This window comes from Numida meleagris, chromosome 2, assembly GCF_002078875.1.
Source record: "Numida meleagris isolate 19003 breed g44 Domestic line chromosome 2, NumMel1.0, whole genome shotgun sequence".
Taxonomy (NCBI): Eukaryota; Metazoa; Chordata; class Aves; order Galliformes; family Numididae; genus Numida; species Numida meleagris.
Genome location: NC_034410.1, coordinates 98878868 through 98904337, shown reverse-complemented (window position 1 = coordinate 98904337; position 25470 = coordinate 98878868). Strand labels below are relative to the sequence as shown.

Below are 25470 nucleotides of genomic sequence, written 5' to 3'. Positions count from 1 at the left end.
AGAGGTTAGCAAACTCTTTTTTCCTCTTTCTTCCTTCTCACATAGTCTGCTGTAGTCTCTTGTATAAATTTATACTAGTACAATTACATAATTCACAAAAACAGGGGTAGAATTACGAATAATAAATGTTTTCTTTCTTGTTAAGACTTCAGGTACTTCCGAAGTTGTTGACAACTACCCAGGCAGACAATATTTGACCTAACCAACAACTTTTGATGACCCAGTACTGATCTTGAAAAAGACCAGTAAGGTAAACATGGTGACCTACGTAAGCTTTTTTCACAGTTCTTCAGGTAAATAAGTTCTCCATACAGGCAATGAAGACATAACGACTTTGAAAGATTGCTTTAAAGTCATAGAATCATGGGGACCTCTGGAGATTATCTAGTCCAATCTCCAACTGAAATTGGTCTTACGAGTAGGAAAGCATGAGCAAACAACCTCCTGTGATGTAAGCACTTAGTATTAAATACAAAAAAAAAAATCAAGCCTGACACAGAGATTGCCACCAATTGGCATCATATCCAAGCCAGAACAGGCAAAGAAGTGTCTCTCTAAGTTTCAGGAAGTGCTAATAGTTCACAGAAGATGGATTGCAGATAGTAAACCTGCAATTTTGGTTTTCCCAAGTCTATCACCATTACAAAGGAAAAATCACTGAATAATGGAGGGTGATGGAGGCCTAGGTTGGTGCCTGAACACATCCAGCCATGGACTGTGAGGTCACCAACCAAGGGGCTGTGACATCACCAAGAGATGACCTACCTCACTGACACATAAATTCAGAGGTTGGCAGAGTTCAGCATGGACTTGTGCACTGACTCCAGTTGAGGATACCTGTGAAACTTGGAGCAGTGAACAAGGACTTCATTGGGTTGTGCTCTACTAGCCCTGCAGGCCTCAGCGCTGAGAAGCTCCCCAGCATCCTTTGATGATGTCCTGGGCACCCCACCACCACCATGTCCTCAGAGGAGTCACAGCAGGAGCTGGGACAGGAAACGGCAGGAGGCCCCTTCACCCAGGGCAGGGACAGTAGTTCAGATAGGGTCTCATGAGGGCAGATAAGAACGGGATAATCACCTTCTTTGCCTTGCTGGCCACCCCTCTTTTGATGCAGCCCAAGACTGTTGGTCTGCCAAACTGAGAGTGCACACTGCTGGCTCATGTTAAGTTTCAACATCTACCACTCCTTGGCACAGCTGCTCTCACGGAGTTATTCTCACAGTCTGTACTTATACCTGGGATTACCCTGACCAAAGTGCAACACCTTGCACTTGGCCTTTGTTGAACCTTATTACGATTACATGGGCCCACCTTTGAATGGTATCCCTTCCTTCTTTCATATGAACTGCACCATCCAGCTTGGTTTCATCCACAAACTTGCTGAGGGCACACTTGATCCCGTTATTGATAAAGTTGTCAAAGACTAACAGCCTGAAGACAGACCCCTCGGGGTCACCACTCATCACCAGCCTTCACCAGGACATATAGCCATTGACCAAGTCATTGCCTTTGGAGCAGGTCTGCTGAAAGACTTCAGTGGTCATGAACGACATCAAGCTGAATGTGAGCCAGCAGCATGCCTTGCCTGCACAGGCTATATAGCAATCCTAGGCCAAAATATCAGAATCACAATCACTAGACCAAGAGAAACCATTATTTCTCTTTGCTAAGTACTCAGACTATTTCAAAGAGTGTATAACAGTTTTGGGCCCCCCAACACTTCAGTAAACTAGAGCAAGTTCAGCAGAGGACAACCAGAATGATCCGGGCAGGAGTGCTAGCCCTGTGTGGAGAGTTTGGGGAACCAGGGCCAGTTCAACCTGGAGACAAGACTGTTTCACGAGCACTTAACATCTGCACCTATGAGATTACTCTGTAGACAGAGCAATGCCCTTCACAGTAGCTCATGGTGAAAAGATACCAGGCATATGCAGAAGTGAAAGGCAGAAACCAGATGTGAGGAGAAAGTTTTTTTAATCATGAGGACAGCCAAACACTGAACCAAGTTCACCAGATTATGTAAGCTCTGTCCTTAGAGGTTTTAAAGACTAGAAAGCCCTAAGCAACATGATTTGATGTCACAGTTCACTCTGCTTGGAGTGAAAGACTGCACCAGAGACCTCCTGAGGTTCTTCCCAGCCTCAGGCACCTGTTTCACTTTGCCTTAAGTCCTTTCCCTGAATGTAAGTATTGATACAAGTCCACAAAACATAAACTAACCTCAAAAGGCCATGTAATAGTTGCACTGCTTGCCCACTACCAGCTCATCTTCCCCACTGGTAGGCAGACAGGGCTCTAGCCTGATAACCAGGGCGTTTCTTTGAGACTAAGAAATGCAGATACGAGAGCAGAAGGGTCTCCTACCTCCCAGACAAGAGGCATGCAAAAACAGCACAAACAACTCTGGCTGCCATAGCACTGGGCATAAGCTGAACACAAAGCTACCTGTGTCTCCAACAATGCCTAGATGTTGTGTGGAAGTCAGTTCTGCCTCAAAAGAGGATGTATGTGTCAGATACAAGCAGGCCATTACTGAACAACCACAGTACCTAAGCCTGGAGGGCCACCTTTTCTCCTGAATGAAAGGCTCTGTTGAACTTCAGAGGTCACCGCTGGCAGATGTCACTGCACACAGGTCATCTGAAAAGCTTTCTTGGTCAAAGGAGCCAGCATTTCACCTAAGATGGACTTATACCCCCTTGTAGGCAGCCCATAGCTTTTGCTGAATTGGAGTGGGGGAGCTGTCAGTATTCAGTGCTTATCGCACAGCAGAGCTCTCAGAAGAAAGAAAATCATAGGCTTATATTTAGCAAGTGAGCAATGAAGCGAAATGGCATAGCAAATGCTGACGGTAGTGGTGAGGCTGTGGGGGTGGGTGGGGGGCGTGAAAACTGGCAAGAGTTTCAGGAGAGCGAGATTTGGTATTTCAGTTTGAGAGGTAAGGACTAGATGCCTCTTACACCCTCTGCAGCAGGTACTGAAATTCCAGTGCTGCAAAAATTTAACACTACCATATGAGATTTCTTCCATCTCCCACCCCTCTATCTTGTTTGAAAAATATTTACAAGGAGATGAAAGGCCACCTTCAGACATGTGACCATAGCTGCATGCTGATGCTTTCTATAAATACAGCTTTGCTAACGCACTAAGTTATGTTTTGCTGCAGTGTGGCGTTATGGCTTCTGCTTAGCAAAAGCTGTTTCTTTCTCTTTTCAGACACCTGCTACCCTTAGCATCCAGCTCTCAGCTACGTGACTTTTGCCCTACCCTTCCAGAGCAGAGGAATGCAAATATCCTCTTTGCAGTTGCTGCAAAGAACAAGCTCTAGTTCTGTATCTCAGACCAACCTAATCGGCACAAATACAGCAGTGATTTAAGAAGTCTGATGATTCCAGTCTATATTTGGGGTGTTGCAAATCATTTTGTGTTTAGTCATCATTCATTCTGTGTTTCTGGTTGGATTCACATAGAGTTCTCCGGTGTGTAATTCAGACAGTTCAGACAAAATGCACTTTCTCCTCATTTCCCTAACTTTCCCTTTGTATTTTCAACAGCCCTGTCAAGTGTATATGTTAGTAATCTTATTTGAAACTTGCCCACCCTTGCATATCAGCATGGATAAATTCACATGCCTGGATCTTTGGAGATGGCAAGATGCTTTTAGAAGTTGCTTTTGCCCCCTCCCACTGCTCCATACTGTGAAGTAAAGCTTATCTTAGAGTAACAAATTTTCTATCTCTATAAAGTTAGAAAAAGGTTTGCACAAATGTGACAATAATCATTTGTCTTTAACAGCACCAAGCTCAAAACAAAATATTGGAAACATCTAGTAACAAATTTGCAGTTGTACATACAATCAGCAGCCAGACAATGCTGTGTTGCGTTTGTGTAATCTTCCTTCATTTAGAAATCAAATAAAGTCAATAAAATGTGTTCAAATGTTCTGAGAAGACAGACAGCAACAACCCAATGAGAAACAAAACACCTAAACAGAAGCCATACTTCTGCCTTCCTATTCTTTCTTCTTTCCTCTTGCTACTCCTAAATATGCTGCTTTTCCTTTGCATTTTTCTCCTTTAAGTGAAAGAAGAACGTATGTACTTGTTTAGTTTTCCTTTACCTGTTAAATACAAAAAAGCAGGTGCAATTTGTTACTTATTTCATTCAATTCACACATCATGAGTTCATAAGGCCTAGGCTGGTCACCATGAAGACTTAATTCAGACTATTTGGGATTGCGCGACTCTGTATGTGCCCACTCATGAAGTAACCTTACGCCAGACCTAGCCACAAAATGACTTCTAAATTCTATTTGCTCATTTTCACATCTGTGCAGACATATGCTGGTGGTATGGCTAACAGCCAAGGAGGAGATAAGGTTTGTTTTATTTTAAATCACCTTCTCCAAAACATCTATTTTGGACACTGCTGGGAAGAAGCTTTTGGGCTAGATGGACCTTTGGTGTGGCTATTTTTACGCATCATCTAAGGACTAGCACTCACATAGGCTGTGAAAGACAAAGAGTTCGAAGACTCGCTCAAGAACTAATAAAGCATTGCAGATAGACATGTGAAAGGAACAACTGGAAGCAACAAAAGAAGGCCATAAGAAAAGAATGAATATTAGTTATTCTAAAAGTTTAGGATTTAGTCATTGAGAACAGACTTACTAATTGTATTCCCTTCCTTCCAGTATTTTTTTTTAATGTTATTCTTACATACAATACAGGCTTTTAAAGATTAAAAGGAAATGAAAGAAATAATGAAAATAGAATTCAGAAGCAAGAAACAGCTATACAAATCCAACCTTGAAATAAGAGGCATTTTACTAGCTGTGAGGATAATTAGACATAGAAAGAGCTTATCCAGTAAGTGGTAGATTCAGCATGAACTGGAGTCTTTAAAGATTAGATGTTTAAAGTGTCCTCAATCCAGTCTGGAGGAAAAAAAAAAATAAGGTCATTGACTGGATGACCAGAGTAGTCTCTTCTGACTTTAGCATCTGTGAGTATATAGATATCCTTGTATCTTCCCTTATACACTAACCTTGTAGGAGAAAATTTCAAAACCCATCAAGGAGAAGAGTCATTCCCTTCTCCTGAGCTTTGGAATGTGCTGCTAGATAGGAGCTCAGCTGAGCCTCTGCAACCCCATAGATAAATCTACCCTTGCTTCAGGCACCTCCATGCAGGGAACAGATGAGACTTGACCACTTGGTAACTGGATGGATACATTCTAGAGCTTTCAAGTCATTTCTCATTTTCTCATCCTCCGTCACTCTCCTCTGCTGAGACAACCAGCTGGCTGAAGGGTGAATTAGGTATGCCAGTGCTTTCAAAAACTGCAAGAAACCTTTTTCATGGTCTTCTGACTGAAGACCAAGCCAAACACCATGCTTGGAAGAACAATATTTTCTCCAGATGCTTTAGCCTCTGAGAAAAGGATTTTCTACTATCATTTATTGGCAGAGTCCAGCATAACTCCCCTGCTCACACAATCTGCATGTTCCACAGTTTTCCTGCCATTTCAGGAGTCCTACACCATCGAAGCAGCCATATTTGCTCCCTCCCTACAGCAGAGACTGGTTTGTCCTGGATTAATGCAAGTCACTGGGCACGTATTAGGTCATTTGGGGGAAACAGAATAGCTTGAAGCACAGAAGCAGTCAGGTGAGCTGACTTGCAGCCCTGGAAAGCCTATACAAGCTGCAGGTTTGCTCTTTACCATAGCTTTCTTACACATCAGAAGCAAAGCAGCAGAGGGAAAGCACAGTGCTAGTCTTATGAGTCATTCCCCTGTTCTGCTGCATCTTTATTTGCATTTAACATATGACATTAAGACCTTTTGAGAGCATCTAGAATCACGGAGCAAATTACAATAATGTCTTATCAAACAGTCTTCCAAGAATATAAATATCCTCTTTCATATGACTCTTCCCATAGCATACATTTACATTGGGAACTATAAAAGTAATGCCTCCTGTGTATTTCCATGGAAACTACAAACAATACAAAGAGCACAAGAATTTGAGAGTGTACTTGAGAACGTGCTCTATATTTCCATATAGTCACCACCCGTAGCTATACATTTTCACCAGCCATGAACAAGAACTGCAAGCCACGCATGTAAAAACCTGCACCAGTGGAGGTGACCCACCGTCACCCCTGCTGAAACACACCACCCACTGCCTCACTGTGCTCATAGTCACTGTTTGGTCTCCAGAAATGTTCAGCACAAGTCAGTAAATGTCAGCAAGTGCAATTTTTTTTCCTACATGGGAGAATTCAAGTCCCCCATCTTTACCTCCTATGCACTTCCACATAAGACATCATTCTGTCAGGCCAACCCCCTGCTGCCATCTGTCACATGGCAATGAAATGTAACAGGACGTTGGTGGGAAGGTTCAACCTCTACTGCCACATCACCAACATCCACCTCTGACTTTGTGGGCAAACATAATAACATAGGAGGTATTAGTTTTGGAGTAGCCCTCATGCATAGCTTTAGAGAAAGCCTACTGCTATTTAAATGCCTCACAGTACTCCTGAAAACATTAAACAATTATTCAAGACTCTCAGAAAAATGAGTATGTGAAAAATTAACATGTTGCAAAGCACCTGTTCTCCTGAAGCTACTGGGGACCTAAATATATTTTTATCTTTTTAGATTTTCTTTTACTTACTGTTTTTCAGAAGGCCCATTGTCAGTTTCAGGTTTTCTATTCTCCACACATTGGCAGCAGTCACCCCAGGGCTCTGTTTTAGTTTCAAGCTGTATCCCCCAGCATATCCAGAAGCAAGGGCAGAAGTTTTCAAATACAATCGGCACCCCTCATCTCTACAAGGCCTGACAATACACAGCAAAATAGTTCTGTGTCAATGGTAAAAGAAAGCTCTTTTAAAGAGAAACCAATTATTTCGCACCAGTTCTAAGAAATTTTGTGAAGTTATTTATGATTTAGCCATTTCTAACCCTAGACCATCTCAGTGCGTCACTGTTCAGGCACACATCTACCTCGGTTTTCTGTGCCTCTTCTAGGTCTTTCCACTGCAAGATGAAGTCTGGCGCAAGCCACCTTGTATTCTATTTCACACTCAGTAACCCAGAGCGAGAGCTGTTGAGACACTAAGCTTATCAAAAGCCCCACACAAGGGATCCTCCCAGTAAGGATGACTAAATATATGGGGAGGGGAGAAAGAACACTGTCACACTGAACAGACCTCTTCTCTTGGGGAACTTGTGCTCTCCCAGCTCAGAGTATTGTAGCCAGGCATTGGTAAACCTTGACTCCCAGCCTCCAAGGGTTGGCCAGCTCTCCACAGTACAGCTTCAACATGTCTTTTCTCATTACCACTATTTTTTTTTAAACCATTTATTAACCTTACCTACACAAGCTTCAAAAATCAGAACTTGCGCCACCTCAGGTACTTTGTCTCCAAATCCACGTACATGTACCACATCCCCACAGAAGTAAAACACTAGCTGTTTTCTCTTCAAGAGAACACACACCATCATTGCCCACAAGATAAACATTACTGTAAGCATTTACATAAGGGAAGACATGAGAAAATAAGAATAAAATCCACATGGCAAATGTTAATGGGCTCTGCTGCCAGCTGCACAGTAGTAGGGCAGGCTGAGCAGGTCAGGGCTCATTAGTTCATGCGACGCTGTAGCGATCGGAAGGACCAACACGATGGAAAAGGCATTACAAAAGAGGTGGAAGGACGGGCACGATAACAAGGTGCTACAAGGGAAGGGAAGTAGATCGCTCACCTGTATCAGAAGATTCTGAGTTTGCAGGGAAAAGCTTCCACTGAAGACAGATCTCCAGAAACAGATCCTTCCTCAGTGGCAGTCAGCCCTCAAATGAGGCCTAAGAGCAGTGGAGCCAGGCCCTTTTGGTCATACAGAGAATTGCCTTCACCTGTGCTACCAGGGCTGACTGGGTCTTTCCTCAACATGCTCAATCAGCAGTTCAGGCCATGACTCAGCAGTTCCCATACAGATGCCTACACCCATCCCTGCAAATTTGTTTGGCCCTTGCATGGAGAACATGCAAAAGTTTTGATCACAGTTATTCTCCTTGAATATAATCACAGTTTTTAGGTAAGTGATACCCAGGAGATAGCTGAAAACTCATTTTTACTAATAATACCAGAAAAAGAATAGAGTCTCTAGCATTTCAGATATAATAGTTGTGAGCTGGGAGGAAGATCTATACCTCTCACTTCTGTAGCTTACCCAAGAAAGATTTCCAACAATTTTACAACTCTCAAAACCAATCTGTTACTGCAAAATGCTTCAACAGCTTGGCCTGTCTCTGGTTTTAATGCAATATATAAAGTTTCTTACCTTTCTAAAAAGGAAAGAGATTTCTGTTTAATGACAACAGTTAACGGAAATGTGGTGCAAGTTAAATTAGGAACAAGAAAATAACAAAACTTAAGTGTTCACTCAGTTGCTTTTGTGACCTCAGAATCTGGTCTAGAATATAAAGTTTTAGTTTAATCTCTTCTACTACTATAACTAGTGCTGTGATGCTGGTGTCTCAAGACAGGATGGTACAGTTTGGCACACCTTTCTTCCATTATCAGAGAGCTCCTGCTGGTAGTTGTCCCACTTGCTGGATATGAATCTGGGGCCATTCATTACTTCTGTAGTGTTTTTTTAAATGGCCACAGCCTGTCTCCTCAAGAGGTCTTGACCGGGTCAGTAGTTTTAATTCTGCTTTTTAATTCCCTGCAGTCACTGGGGCTTTGACATCTTATTCATTGTGAGCCTTAACACAACTCCGCAGCTTCTCATGCACTCAGTATGCTGGAATGATGAGGTCAAAGACTGGAATAGACCACAAATTTCACATCCTGCTGCTGACCCTGAAGTTCAGAAGCTGCCCTTGTCAAGCCAGAAGGGAGCTGCCAGTAGTGAGTATGGCGACATCTCCCTGCTGCCATGGGCAGGGGCTGCAGTGGTGTAACCCAGCCACAGTTCAGCATCGCACAATTGATCACTCACTCCCTCCAGATGGGTGGGAATGTACTCTTTCTTCTCTGGTTGATCAAGAAACTTCCAGCCAGATGCCTGCCAACACTTTGCAATTTGCTGAATATTTCTCCATTAAGGGAAATGCTGAAAGTCCTGAGAGTAATGCATCAGCCAGAATCATCAGCTCTAACTACGCTGTCTTTTAGGAACTGATATATTTTGGATCAAGTTTAGCAATATCTTATGAGAGCTGACACCCTCCCATCAAAAAAAATTAAAGCAAGTGAATGGGAGACCTTTTGTGCAAGTTATTCCAGCCAGAATATGGGAAAGAGTAATTGAGACTTGTGATATGCACTTTTTTTCCTGAAGTGAGAGAGCAAGGAAGATAAACCATATATCAGGTATTTTCCACCAAACTAAATTGCATTAAGTCACCCAAGTAGTTCTACGTAAGCTGTATCCAGAAGATGGTGCTGGCCTTCATAAATATCTAGGTTTAAATGAAGGAGTCATCAGTAGGTGTTGATGTGACCAAGGTATTCTCTAATCGCAAATCCAAGTTCTCTGCTGGTACACTTTCTCATTTAGAAGGTGAAGTCAGTCCACACCACTTTCAAACATCCACTTCTGAAGTTTGCTCCATCTTATAATCAGTATCAGCTGATGGAGAGCCTTCTAGAATTCCCTAGGAATTCAGTCTTCCTTCAAATTCAGATCTCATATATTGATCTGTACTTCCTGACTTTCTGTAAAGAAGAGATGCACCACTACTCCATTTCCTCTTGAATTCCTAAGTTAAACAACTCAAGCCTCCATTTCCTCCCATACCTCACCCTCTTCCAAATCCTGATGCTTACATTTTTTGGTCTCTGCTGTCTTCCATTGTTTTTTTTTCACTCCAGCTCTGCTCCTTAGTGCAATAAAGTGTTCCCTTCTGCAACACTCTGGATTTTAGCACCTTAATTGCAGCTAGACATCAGCTAAACAAAGCAGGGGAAGAGGGGTTGGATAAATAAATTAAAAACTGTGCTCTGCAGAGTCTTCAGCCACAGAAATCTCCCTGCACCCCAAAGATGCTGATGGTCACATACAATTTTGATCAGCATGCAGACACTGAAGGGGAGGAACAGTGGCTGTTCACCAGCAGAAACAGAATATTCTGAGAATTCATCACACACACGAGGACATATCCAAGGATATGCAAACAACTTTTTCCCCAGGTATTTAACTAATCCAAGCGAAAGTCTTCATTCCCTTTTGAGGCCCATTTTTTTTTGCCTGATTGACTCAGAATCCTCTTAAAGGAATTACGAGTTCCTTCACAAAGGGATGGGGAGAGAGAACAAACAAAACAAAAACGTTTTGACTTACCTTTGCCTTCAGCTAACAGAATTCCACTATTTTTCAAGATAACCAAAGTCAATGTCAATAGGACAACTGGGAAGGAAGATCTTAACTTGAACAATTTAACACTAGAAAAATGGTAAATAACTGAAAACAATATCTTAAAACAGCTGTATATCCCCAACTGCCACTGCAGTGTACAAGTATATTTCCAATCATCACTGCCTCATCAAAGATTTTACCATAGATAAATCCAAGCAACACAACATAACAAAGAGGAAAGTTAAGACATGAAGTTTTGGTCAGTATCTGTTCTTAGTATCCTACCTGGGAGGTCCATTTAAGTAGAGAGAGAAGATCCCCGTGGTTTATTTCTACTCTTTTGAACCAGAAAGTGTAATTTATTCTCCTACCAGAAAGCACAACTGCCTACATCAATCGCAGGTGCATTAGCAGGAAAAACAAATGTTTTGAAATGCAGGGAGAAAAAAAATGATGTAAGTATAAATTAATCACCAAAACCACATAATCAGTTGCTTTTGTGGTCATTCTTATAATTACACACAGTGCCCTGGAGGGCAGTCATACAGAAGTGAATGCATTTTAGCATGTCATAGGGGTAATATATTACTATCTGGAGCAAGAGCATTAGTCTATGATAAAAGTCAATACAGAGCATCTAAAGGCTTTTTTTTTAAAAAAAAAAATCCTGGGTACAGCTCAGGTATAGATGATCAGAAATATCCATCCTAGAAAAGACAGTCTTCCAACAAGATTATTGCTGCCTATAAATTTTTTTTCAATCCCATTTTACTCACAGCTTCTGACAAAGCTAGTGACAGCCTTGTCACAAAGCAGTAGGTAAAACTGCAAGAATTAATTACGTGTTATTTGTTTAACTTCTCTTGAAATCTGCCTCCAGCCCTTCTGTTTGAAAATTCGTTGTTTCACCTAAATCATCTTTTCTTCATTTGCATCATGCTACCCGGCCTCACAAGTGCATTAAGCAGCTACCTCCTTTTGTTTAGGAAAGGAATAAATTTAAACAAATGGAAAACACTTCACATGGTTATGCTCCATTAAAACTTAATTCTGCTTTTAATCCTGGACCAGATTCCTGATAGATTCATTTCTATTAAGTTGAATTGGAGTCTCTTTCTTCCTGATGAGGCTAACAGAGGAAGAAGATACTACTCAGCACAAGCAATTGTATCAATTTCTGCTCCCACTATTTGATTCTACTTTATTAGACATACTCAAAGCTGTGTTTCATCTTATATATTCCTTAACTTCCTCTCCTTAGCTATACTGTCACAGCTCACACTTCTAACAATACACCATGGGCAAGTAATAACTAGGAGAGAAAGAGTTACTTAAGAAGAAGAAAGTCAAAGGAGAAGCAGATAAGAAATGCTCTTCTCTCTGATTAGAACACAGTTGTCTGGCTTTAATATTGCTTCTGCCACACCTGGCCATCTCTAACTAACTGTCAGATCCAATGTACAGGTCCAACTGTTACCTACCAAGAAGCTGCAACAAAGGCACAGCATTGCAATAGGCTAGTGTGATTTATTACAAGAATAATCCAACCAAAAATAAACAAAAATGGTCAATACACCATGTTATGGAAAAAACCTGACCGACTATCTATCTGCACACCTCAGCCCCACTGGTTCTGATATCATATCTCAGGAAGAAATCCAGTCCCGGTGAGACTATAGAAGCAAAAAACATCCAGCCAAATCATACTGTTTTCTTAATTGTATGTCATTTAACTGTTTTTTTTTTTTGTTTTTTTTTTTTTTTCCTTAATGCCTCAGTTCTTTTTCTGATGGCCTAACATGACTTCAAAAAGCCTTACTGTCTTATGACCTGCAAGGACCAAATGAATGAAAGCTGCACTCTAGGCAACCTCGCACTCAAGACTTTCTGCACTTGGCTCCCAGGGTGTTTGCTCTGAGATCACTGATGAGCATAGCCCCTGCATGACCCCAGCCAGTCAAGCACTGTCCTCTTCCCCTGGTTTTCTGCCATCCAGATAAAAAGTTGTTGTTTCTCTCGTTAAGGGTGGCATGCTGACAGACAGGACAACATCTTGCCTGCAAGGCAGGCAGCTGCTCCCACTGCTGCAGGAGCTGTGCATCAGAGCCCGCTTGTCCCTGCCCACCCTGATGCCGCCTGCCTAATCCCAATAAATCATGGACTCAGATAACTCCTGCAAACACCCCCTGATGGGCACTAAAAGCAAGGAGGAAGTAGAGCACAGATTTTTATCTTTGTCATTCCTGCACTTGTACCAGCCCTCTGAGTGCTGTCTTACAATATTCACTCGCGCAAACACTCTCCCAAGAGGAACATGTACCAGGGAAGATCAAGCTGTGCTTTCTGCTGAGCACAAAAGTCATGTGGGATGACCAGACCTTGACTGCCACATGACCTTTACTTTCAGCAACGTTTTTTTTTTTTTTTTTTCCAGGAAAAACAGTTGATTTTCTTCAGAGCAGCCCCATATAGCAGAGGCCTGATAAAGTCAGCACCCTGAGGACCTCATGATGGTGTTTCTTCCAGGTTGCCCCATGAAATCTCAGGTGCTGCTCAGAACTTGTCTGTGCTTTGCTGCTCAAGAGTGAGGGAGAGAAACATGCACATCAGCTGTCTCAGGAGAACATGACTTGTCTGGAGCTTTTAAAGCATCTCTGCAACATTTAGCTAAGTGTTCACTTGAGCATGGAAAGACAAGGTGCTGCTTTCCCTCCAGATAGGAGGCAACAAAATTAAAGGAAAAGACAGAAGATGAACTGTGGTCCTGCCAGGAGAAAGCTACCTGGATTTAAAACCTACCACTGATGCGTACTCTGTAACATATAAGATTTCTACTATCCTGTGTGACACACATAGAAGCAGCAACATACCCAAATACAGATAGGTGCCTGCAGAGCCAGGTTGTAGCCTCTTAGGCAAGAATAGCAGAAATTACTTATAGGATAACACATGAATGAGCCCAAATGAGTCCATAAACAGACTCCTTAGGCATACCCACAAAGGCACTGAGATCCAAGTTGTGGACTTTGATTTAAATCACAGTCCCATCGATCACCACTGCAATATCTACAAATTTATTTGCTTTTCCACTTCAGAATCATGATTGAGCCCATAATTATTTATCACCACATGCCAATCTCCAAGTGAGTTAAAGATGAGGTGCATTCAGCAGCACTGCCATTGGTCTGCTTGTGCAGAACCAAAGCCAGCCACACCACCACAGGTTGTGGGTCAGGCAACCCACAGCTCCTTAGCTACAGGTCACACATAAAACAAACTTAGAAACATCTAAAGCAACTATGAAAACAGAAGGGGAAAAAAAACAAACGAAAACCTACACAATATTTGCTGGAAGCAACAGATTGTTTTGGGTCAGGATGATTTATATAATAATTGCATTTTGAGCAAAATCTGCCAGCTGATATGTGCAAAACATAAATCACAACTGACTGAACTTGTTCATCAGCAATGGGAAGCTTCCTTTTTGGAGAGGGGAGAGAGAGAAGCTTATTCTCTAATAAAGAAGAATTAAAAGTATTTACTGCAGTATGCTCAAAATGCTATCTTTCTTGAAGACAGCATAATACAAACTTTCTATTAACACATTTTCTTTTGGATTCATTTGTCTTTATAAGAGATCTGTTCCCTTCTGTGGTCCCTGCGTGAAACCCCAGCTTCTTTCCACTCTGTTCTCTGCAAACCCTTGCAGCCAGCATTACACCAGACACCAAGCAGCTGTTTGCTTTTAATTGCTATCAGCAGCTATCAGGACTGGGAAAAAAAAGAATATTCACCAAGCTGCAGCAGGATGCAAAGCAAGTAACCCGTGGCTGTCTAGGGTCCCTGTATGCTTCCTCCCTGCCCTCAGGGGGCTGTTGGAGGTGCATGCAGATGAGTACCTTCATGGTGGCCTCAGCTTGAGCACTGTGTGCAGTTTGGGGCACTACAGTACAAAAAGAACATAAAACTGTTAGAGACATCCAAAGGAAAGTTACAGAGATGATGAAGCATCTAGAGGGCAAGATGTATGAGGAACAGCTGAGGTCCCTGGATTTGCTCAGCCCAGAGCAGAGGAGCTGAGGGGAGGCCTCATGGCAGCTGCAGCTCCTCACAGGAGAAGGCAGGGATGGGCAGTGCTGAGCTCTGCTCTCTGGTGACAGCGACAGGGCCCAAGGGAACAGCATGGAGCTGTGTTAGGCAGCTGGGAGTTAGGGAAAGGTTCTGTACCAGAAGGCAGTGGGCATGGAACAGGCTGCCCAGGGCAGTGGGCAGTGCCCCAAGTGCCGGAGTTCAAGGAGCATCTGAGCAGCACTTTCAGGCACATGCTTTGATATTTGGGTGGTGCTGTGTGGAAACAAAAGTTGGACTCAATGATCCTTATGCCTCTCTTCCAACTCGGGATATTCTGTTTTCTTAAACAGCACAAAGTTAGTCATAGCTTGCCTGATTCCCAAATAATGGTGTATTAACTTCTTTTTACAAAACACCTGTAACTCTATAGAGGAAGGACAGGGGGAAAATGTGTTGTTTCTCCTCTCCAAGTGTCTCACTTCAAGCTGTGAATTATCAGGTACATTTGAACAGTGTGAGCACTAATTCAGAAAGGTAAGCTGTTGTAATTTCACACGAGGAAGCTGAAGAAATTTCACTGTAACATACTTTTCTTTTAGTTACTATAGTTATTGAACTCTGTATCCGAACATAAACTCAGCAGACACAGACAATCCACAGACAAATCCCCAGGGTGATATTTGAAGGCAGGAGCTGTAAATAACAACAGCGGGATTCTTTAGCAACACAAGGTGATTCAAGTTCCATGTCCTCATGCTCTGAATTTGTCCTGCAGAATCCACTTGTAATTTCTGCACCAAGGTATTTGTGACACTTCACTGCCACCAAGAGCTTCCAAACCCATATTGTGCCTTTTTTTTTTTAAAAAAAAAAAAAAAGCACACCTTTCCCCTGACTTCCAGGGAGAAGGCACTGAAAAATAACAATGAGGAAATACTACTTTAGTCAGAGTCATTCTTTTCTCATACCAAAGCAAGTTCTCTCTCTCCCAGCCTGTTTCATCTCAGCACTCTGGGAAAGCAATGTTTTACTGCTAGGGATTCCTGTGCTTGTTTACTGTCAGTGACTCTTATTGCTAGTGCAAGGACTGTTATGGTTAAAGTGAATCAGAAGTTTAGAAAACAGGTAGCAAAAACGTAAGTTATTTGTTCACAAGTATTGTTACAAAGAACTGATTGTATTAATAAAAAACAGAGGACAAAGGGAAAGTTTACACTGAAGCATATCAGGATGACCAGTAGCAACTCATACCCAGAGTCAACAGGTGTTCTATGATTTCCTATTGCAGATGGTAAAAGTCCATGACAAACCCTCATCCTAAGCACACATCCAGAAGTTTTCACAAGACATTGTCATAATTTATCTACAGACACAGCACCCTCACATTCCTACCCACTGCACAGCTCTAACATTTCCCATGTGAAAAAAAGGGAGTTAAAGCTGCACCAGAAGGTCTGGTCCCCTACTCCTGTCAGTGCTACCTCCAAGTCATAACACAGGCACCTTAAGAGGCAAGCAAATGATAAAGCATCATAGTTCCCTAAAAGAAAATCCTTCCAAAGGTGCTGACTTCGAACTTTATTATCAAATGAGCAAGTGCTCATTATTTGATAAGATGGAAAGTGAAATACTCAGCAGAAATATGATATCTGGGCACACTTTGGCATTAAAGAGAACAAACAAACAAAACCCTACACTTCAGTTTTTCCTCTAATCTTTCATTGGAATATATGACTAGTGATGTTTTCAAACAGATAAGTGCTGTTTTACTGAAAAAACCTTAGGCTTTTTGGAGTTTTAATCCTTGTTCTTATAATAGCCACTAATGCAGAAGCACTAAAATTAATTTAAAAATCTACTCTCTAGTAGATACTATTGTTTCCCAAGAGAATTTCCTCTGTTGTTATAGGGCACAATACATCACTTAGCAGCAGATCTTAATGGCACATTTCCAGAAGTAGTAAACATTTAGATGACAATTTCCTTCTATGATTTTTTTTTCCCTTATTTGATTAATTCCTAATGATGGAATTAGAGATTTCCTCCTTGCTTAAGCTTGATATAAGCCTCATTTATGGAACTTCAAGATTAGGTTAATTTGAATGATTCCATATTTCTGATGTTTTATAAGCATAATGAGAGGAAACAACTTCATATGTTGTTTACTTCATTATCTAGAGGTCAAGTAGTTATTTGGTCTGGAAGGAATAATAGTAATGAATTATAAAGTAAACAAAATAACATCATCATTGCTTATACATATTAGAACTATGCCTCAAGACAAGCTGCTGTTCTGGCAACACACGAACAACTCAGCCCTTATCCTTAAAGAACTGTTAAGATTTAAATACCTAAGCCAGCGGGGGAAGAGCACGATAACAACAAAATGGACTAGAAATAGAACAAGTAGAGTTATGATGCTCAAGTACGAGGCTGTTGATTTTTTGTTTGTTTGTTTTGTTTTCTCATTTCTAAGCCTTTGCGCTAGGGCTTACTTAGAAAAGCAACATCCAAATAAGAGAGAAAGCCTAATGAAGGGTAGGAAATCAAGGTGGATAGCCAGAAGAAAGGAGCCAGCCCAGATCACAGGAAGAACAAAGTATAAGGAAATAAGAGTATCAAAAAATACCCTGTTGCCCACAAGGCAGCACAGTCTCTGCAACCACAGCAGATGCTCTGAGCCTGCTACTAACAACCATAGTACCTTTTCCTGGTGCCTCTGCTTTCCAGTCCTCAGGGTACAACTTCTTCCTGGCTTACCCCCAAACTCTTGCCACCTAATCCATCTGAAACAGAAACCATGGTCCACAACTGCTAAATCCCTCCAAACACTGCTTTCCTGCAGCTGAAGATGGTAAGGAGATGAGTGGTCCCAGGTGGAGTTTGGGTTGCTTCCGCAGTGGCAAATGAGGTAGCACAATCTACTTTCCCATCCTTTACAGGTCAACATGGAGCCCATCATGTTTATCAAGGAAAATAGCCTGAATCACTCATTAGAGTCTTATTTAAAGATAAACATTGCAATAGCAAAGATCAGTGATTAAACTATGTTTAATTAGTACAAAGACATATAACATCCTTGTGAAACTCCTTATCTTTTTCTTCTTTGATGTCCTGATTGATAAGCTGCTGGAGTGTGTGAGCATATCAGAGGTTACTAGCAAGCCTAAAAGGAACAAATGAGTATAGAGGGAGATAGATAGTACAGTAAATGCAGTAATAGTTTGTAGTGTCGAAAACAGTATGAGGAAAACAAATATGAGCCTTGAGCTCTGAACTGTGATTCTTCCACTTTCCAGCCAGAATAGTAAGAACATTTTATAGCCATCCATATGTAAAGCAGAGTTAAAATCTCTTGAGTACCAGCAAGCATACAAGCTCTACAAATTGCCTCAGTGTCCAGATACCATGCTTGTATAGTGTTCCTGTGCCTGTAACTTCATCTCATACCAAATTTAAAGTGCTATTACTTGAGGCACATCTCTATATGATGCTTTCAAACCTTGGATGGGATCTCTGGAGTGGTGAGAAGCATCTGAGATGGATTGTGCAGCACTGCTTTCAAAACCACGCCACCCCCTGAGAGAGCAATAGGGGAAACATGAAGGGAAACTTGGAAATGAGAGGAAAAGTACCTGTGGTGGCAGAAGACAGCTGAGGCGGGCCAGTGGGTGCAATATACATGACGTGAGAGGGAAACTAGGCTTCATGTGGCCATTGTTTCTCTAAGGAAGCTTTAATCATCACATTAATCACTTAGGCTATCTTCTGGCTGAAATTACACCCTCAGATGGTGGTTACTTGCTGATAATGGACTGTAGCTTCATTTGCTGTAAATCCAGGTGACTCTTCAAATGTCAAGGCAGTTAGTTATACTGATTTAAACCAGCTGAGTATCTGGCCCTGAACATCATGCATACGTGCACCACGAGTGTGTCATCTGCTCCGTGGATTTACAGACATCCTCTGCTAGCATGGATGGGCTTGTCCTTACAATTCACTGCTTTCCATGTCACCAGTATTCTGAGCCCAGAGCTGGCATGGCTATGGTTGTGCTATGCAGCTAGCAGGCTTGCTTTGGACCAGAGTGCCTTGCTCACAGTTTTGCCATACAGAGAAGCAGGGATGCTGCATCCCAATACCCAGCCAGGATGCACCCAAGGCAGGGATTCCATCTCAGGGCTGGGAAGCTCCCTGCCTCCCTCCTTGATACTGCTACTCCAAAGCCCCCATCCCATTGAAGAACAGCCCTCACCCACTCCATTTGGTCAGCACTGCAGCAGAAACCAAGGAGCTTGTGGGTCCACATGCAGAGCTTCCCAACATGTGAATCCCAGCCCAGTGGGCCGTTAATGAGCATTAGAGAAGGCATTAGCTGCTGCTGGGAAATTACAGTTTTCCTGGCTATTTTTGTCTCGAGGTTCTCTGTGTAAAGCTAACTTGGCACCATGTCTCTGTGATGTCTATTTACATAATTACAAGTGGCTTCTGCTCTAACCCACCACCTAAGGAGACCCAGGCTCTTTCACATGGATGAAGGAGAATGAAACATGCACATTGCTTTTGAAATCTGTCTCTGAAAATCTCCATTAGCAGCAAGCACGGATTACATCACACAAACAGACACATTTTTCAAAACGGATTTCAGATTTCCTATTTCTAATTATTTATAGAAATGCCCTTTCCCTCTGATCTATAATCTCCTCAAACCTTAGTGCTTTCTTGCTGTGAAAAGTGATTCACACAGGGCTGCACGCATTGTGTTAGCTGTGTGTTTGTTCATTGCCATGTATTTGCTGATCCAGAAAAATGAGTCTGAAAATGGTTTCTGGGGAACAGCTCCCAATAAGAACAGAGCCCAGTAAGAACAGAGTGGCCTCATCCAGCCTCCAAATCCTTGGGGTACTACTGAAATTAACTCGAATTGCATGCAGAAGCGTAAGTGAATGTCTTTACATGTTTTCTATCAAATATTTATAGCATCTATTTTCTCCTCATTGGCAGATTTTGCCACAGATGTTTTAATGAGTTTACCCTCATGGAAGATTAGCTCCGTTAATTTACAAAGTTAATTCAAGCACTGGATGAACCTGCCATGATTTAAGCAGACAGTCAAAATGAGCACTGGAATTTAAAAGTTTCTTTGAACTTTGACCAAGTTGGTTTGGTCCGTGAAACCAGACAGAAGCCACGATTCCCATGGGACTGCGGTCAAAGATCCTGCCAATACCTCATGGACGTGCAAAGGAAAATAAGTGCTGAGGAAGGAACTTCAGCCCAGTTTTGGTGAGCCTGAAGGACTTAAATTATATCTGGGTTACTACAGGGCCAAACCCGCCTGCAGACAGACTGCAGAAAAATGCGCATAGCCTTCAGACTGCCCTTTTCCCCATTTCACCAAAATGTTGTTGCTCCTCTCAGGGGCTGAGCAAATTCTGGTGTGCAGCTGGTGCAGGGATGCTTGCCTCATGCTGAAAGCTGACTCCCAGGGCCCCACTCTGATTTACTGACTTCCCATCAAGTGTATTACTACCCTGTAGCAACAAAGCAGAATCTGATTCTCAGTGGTGCTGAGACAGCTCCTGCAGATCTCAGGAAGGCTGCACACAGCAGAAGCCTCAGCGTGACTTGGTGCTGTGCTTTGCTGCCCTCTGTCACACACTCACTGCTCTCCAGAGAAATTATTTACGGTGTATTTTTAAAAGACCAGTCGAATGTGAAAAATTCTAATGACTAAGTGTTGTTTTCAACTTAAAGATATATTTTATAATGGACTGGTGAGAGAGGTGTACTTTGTCATCAATGAAAAGTGTATTTTAAGGGATGAAATTATTTGTTATAAGAAATCACGTAGGTGATCCATACCGACATGTTAATTGTCCTGCCCCTCTACTTGGCACTGGCGAGACCTCACCTGGAGTACTGCATCCAGATGTGGAGTTCTCAGTACAAGAGAGAGGAGTGCATCCAGAGGCAGGCCACAAAAAGTGATCCAAGTGGTAGGACACCTCCCCTGAGAGGACAGGCTGAGAGAGCTGGGGCTGTTCAGCTTGGAGAAGAGAAGGCTCTGGGGAGACCTGAGAGCGGCCTTCCGGTATCTAAAGGGGGGATATAAGAAAGAAGGGAACAGACTCTTAAGCAGGGTGAGGTGTGATAGCACAAGGGGAAATGGTTTCAAACTAAAAGAGGGAGAGATTCAAGTTGCCCAGAGAGGTTGTTGATGACCCGTCCCTGGAAACACTCAAGATAAGGCTGGACAGGCCTCTGAGAACCTGATCTAGCTGTGCATGTCCCTGTTCATTGCAGGGGAGTTGGAATAGATGACCTTTAAATGTCCCTTCCAACTCAGTCCATTCTATGATTCTGTGATGCAACAAGATTTCCACAGCAGCCTAAAAATAATGCTATCTTTTTGGGGTAAATTTTAATAAAAACTATTGAAGCATAGTAAATGGAACATGGAGCAGTACCGGAGCAATTTGCTTTGTGATGTGCCATCCTAACTAGGGAGCAATGTAACCACACAAAGAGCATTACGCATGTCAGGTTGGGGCAGGGGAAGTTTTCCTTCTGTGCTTGAGCTGATCTGTACTACCACAGCACTGGCTAGACTGCAAAAAGGAGCACTGCCAGGCAGCTGGGATCTCATCAATAACTGAACTCATTAGCCGTGCACAGTGACTTGAACTGCCATTTACCTCAGTAGACTAAGAGGAGTGAATTGGTGCCTTTTCTGATTTTTCTTTCAAACATTGCTGCTGCTCTGTGTAAATACTTTTTCACAGGCAATTAAAAGACCAAAGACAGGAGCAGGAGTTAGAGAGACAACACTGTGTGTTAATTAGATTTTTTGCAAGTAATTGACCCAGTCATGCAAATGGGTGTCTGAGATTTGTTGTCGCTGTTGCTGTTTTATCTGAAACAGTTTTTCATTGAATTAACTTAAGGTTTTTACCAGACATTAAGACTTCCAATAATGAAAGGTTTTGATCTTTCAGGTTCTGGAGGTGGAAGACAAGACTCACTTCTTAACTATTTCTAAAATTCACTCTAAAAAAATCTAAACCAAAATAATACTAATATTGTTCTATAGAATGAGAAATATGAGCACATGAATAAATATAAAAGTTATCTTCACAATGAATCAAACATTGAACATTCTGGTATTTTTACCTCAATAATATATTGTTGAAGCATACAATTTTTAAAAATGAATGTGAACATGAAAATTTTACCAATTGGAATGTCAACCACTACTCTTATATCGTTTATTTTTATAAACTTAATGAAGAGTGCCAATAAAAAGAATAGCTTATTTCTTGAAACTAGATCTGTACCATTAAATCATTTGTGTATCTGCTGCACTCCCATCCCTTCTTCTCTCACAGCTTCTGAAGGCTGCTGAGCAGCACTGGCGAGCTGACTAGCAGAGGAACCTGCCATGTCTTCCAGAAGTTTCACTGGAACATAAAGCAAGATGTCAGACAAAAGAGAATTCTGATTCAAGTTCACAGAAGACCGTCAGAGAAACTGCATTAAAAAAAAAATGCTGAAGAACAGGTTTCAGCATGTCTACAAACAGCAGGACGTGCTGTGTTCACTCTGTAGGCTCTGTGTTTCCGTGTGGTGCAACTCTACCCTCTGGAAGAGTTGAGATGGTATCTGAAATAATCACAGAAGAAAGTTTAGACAATATTGAAACATGCCAAAATGGGGGGGGGGGGGGGAAAGACGTTTGTGTTGTGCTTTGTTTCCCTAATTTATTCTCCTAGCTGGGGCTTTGTTGGTTGTCTTGTTCCCCAACCAATGTCTCAAAGCTTGGAGGGGCACTGCATGTTTAAATATTCTGTCAGTCTAGATTTGGATGCATATTGTCTTCTTCCGCATGTGTACAGGTTTTATTCCAGCAACAGAAAATCTGTCACTTGCCCAAGCACTTCTTCCCTGCCATGCTGCTAAATCCCACCTCCTTCTTTATCTGGAGGCCGTTAATTCCCACCACGCCTGGAGACTTGTGACTTGTGCCCTGGCAATAAAGCTCTTTCATCTGTAAAAGGGCCCAGCTTTGTGTTAGAGGTGAGTGTGAGCAGAGAGGCTGGAGCATTAACAAGCAGAATTAGTGGGTTTGCCAGCAGCTATTTAGATGAGATTAAAGAAGGTGTTAGGAGAGATTAGGTGTGGATGGGTTTGGAGATAGTGATAGGGGTCAGTGGGGACGTCAGGGAGCACTCGGGGACAGTATGGTGGTATCCCCAGGCTCAGGGCAAGGTTTGTGTCAGGTATCACTCAGTGATAGGCAGTGGAGGTGGGAAGGTGGGGCATGAAGTGACTTGTCCTGCAGGATCTCTATGAGAATTTCTGTGTGCTCCTGTCCTAACTCATGAATGGCTTGGCCAGCCCTAGAAATCATCTTTTCTCTGCTGCTCTTTCATCTCATGTCTGTAAGTGATGGAAATGAGTCTTGAGGGCAATATACCTGGCTCGTGTATATTGATCCTTGTAGACAGAGGACAACAGAAACTGCCCTCCACTTTTTCCTTTTTCCACAAGTTACTAACTTCATGCTTCCTGCCTCTGGATCCTCCCTCTCTACCCCTCCACCTGTCTCTTCTTAAAGCACCTTTAAGCACTCCCAATGATTACAATAACAAGGTGCACAACAGAGTGAAACAGAAACCCTGTAAGTTCTTAGTTTTTCCTTTTTCCTTTCTGGCTTCTGTAAACTGGAGAAAGGTGAATAATGTGTCTGGGCTCATAATTCTCTGGATAATACACCCTTGTCTCAAAATCCACCATTCCTAAAGGAGTGGTGTAGTGTGGAGGATGTAAACTTCAGCAAAGATTACTCTGTAGATAGGATGAGCCCCAAATCCAGAGACTGGATCCCTGAGCCATCTCAGGCAGGAGGAGGATGGAAGGTCGATGAAGGGCTCTCTGTATGGAGGGGGAAGTCCCTGGAGATGTACTTTCCATGGTCTGAAAAACAATGACCCACAATAGGGTTCTGGGAAATAAGACCCAGAGTGGAAGGTAAAACGGTTTTACAAACGTAGAAAAAATAAAATGGAAAAAGTAATTTTTAACAGTTTTGACTCTGCCCAGGGCATATGCTGAGTATAAATTTAAAGGGAACAAAGGTGATAAATATGCACATGTGCAATAAACCACGTGTATCTTTTTTCCAAAAAAGTGCAGATGATGCAGTAAACATCTAAAGGTCCAAAGAGTCTCTGTGTTTTCACAGAATGGCAGCATGGCTGAGGCAGGCAGGGCCCTCCGGGTCTCCCCGTACTTTGCCCTCGTTACTCTATAGCCCCCTGCTGACTGCGCCGCTCTCAGTCTGACACAGCGCCCCCCCCAGGAGCGGGCTGTGAACGGCGCGGAGCCGCGGAACGAGCGGAGCGAGGCGGGCGGCGGCGGCGAGAGGCCGCCAGGTGGCGGCATTGCACCGCCCGGGGAGCCCCGGCAGGGTTTCCTGGCCTTATTTCCGTAGAGCAGGTTTGTGATATCTGCGCATCGCCCTTATTACCTGTCTAGCGAGCTGTTCGCACTGAGCACTTTACGAGGCTGTGTGCCCTGTCCTTTTTCTCCTCCTGGGCTTGATTGCCTGTGTTTTTCACCAAAGGGATTCAGCACATCATCTCCGCAAAGAAATAATTATCTGGGTGGATCTAGGTGGATTTATGCTGCTTTGAAGCACTGAATCACTAAGGTTGGAAAAGACCGCTAAGATCATCTAGTCCAACCACCAACCCATCACCACCGTTAGGCTACCTCAGCTAACTGCTTCAAGTCTTCAAGGGCTGCAAACCACAGCATGCTCTGACAGGCAGAGTCCCACAGACCTAAAATGTGGAAGTATTATTTAGAAATCCCACCCTTGAACAATAATTTTGGGGAGAAAAATCCCAGAGCAAAACAAAAGATTTAAGGAAAGATGAGAAGAGCCACATTAACCACTTGCTAATACTTCCCAGCATCTTGCTAGATGAAAGGACTAGTTGGGATAGTTTTTATGAGAAGTTGGGTTTTTCTTCTTCCAGGTGTACAGGTGGTGTGTGAGACACAAAATATTCACAATCAAAAGTTAAAAGGCAGTTTGCTACTCAAACTGTTTTGGAAGCAGTGGGGATTCATTGGTCTGTGGTGCATCATGTATCTTCTATCTCAGTGTGTCCGCATAAATGAAGTGTGCAAAATAACTACTTTCTCCATGAATAAGTGCCTATTTCCTAGTGCAGATTCTGAGGTGGATATAAAATCTCAATTTCAAAATGAGAGAAAAATCCACCATTGCTGGGAAACAACTGGGATAATTCTGTTTTGTCAGACCAGTCAGCAATGCCCACAGAAGCTGGTGCATGTAGGTAGTTGAAAGGAAACACATCGCCAGACATGGCTGCACAGAGCTTGGTCAGCTTTGTCCTTCTGCATTTCATCTGGCCTTTCTACACACTGCCCTGAGAAGCATTTCAAGGGAAAAAAAAAATAATAAAAAATAAGTGGGAGTTAAAATTTTTCTTTTTCAGTTTGTTTCTTTCTGTAAGTTAGGTATGTTTTCCAACAGTTTTATGAAATACAATTACCTAATGCCACTTGCACCAAGCTCTTCCTTTTAAGATAAATGTTTCTGGACCACTTCTCAGAGTAACTATAGAAAAACCCCCTTCAGCAGAGGCTTGTGAGGATTTCCATGCTAGAGCGAGGGATGATGTCCCTGCAGGAATATGCACACATTTGTATGAAGCTCTTGTTCAGACAAATACTAGATTATTTTCAGAAATTCCTTTTCAACTTCAGCTATTCTCTGTTTTTGTTTTTGTTGTTAAATAGCTTCTGCTGTCCTAATTGGCTGTCCCTTTCTCATTGCTTTATTCTGCTACTTCTGTGTGGTATTGTTTGTTCTCATTGCCTACTGAAATTGTTGGACTTGAATCATTCAGCACTGTCATTTCCAGGACTGAATCCAAATTCCTTCAACTAATCAAGTCCTGGACAGCTATTTCCCAGAAATGGTGC

General features: G+C 42.4%; 1 long non-coding RNA gene across 2 annotated transcripts in view; it reads right to left on the bottom strand.

The window, feature by feature from the left end:
- Nucleotides 1-17367, bottom strand: part of LOC110395160 — a 36119-nt gene extending 18752 nt beyond the window's left edge. For both annotated transcript variants that reach the window (XR_002436200.1, XR_002436201.1), the window contains exons 1-2: nucleotides 17156-17367; nucleotides 6686-6849 (exon numbers count right to left, since the gene is read on the bottom strand). This is a non-coding gene — a long non-coding RNA (uncharacterized LOC110395160). The remainder of the gene's footprint in view (nucleotides 1-6685; nucleotides 6850-17155) is intronic.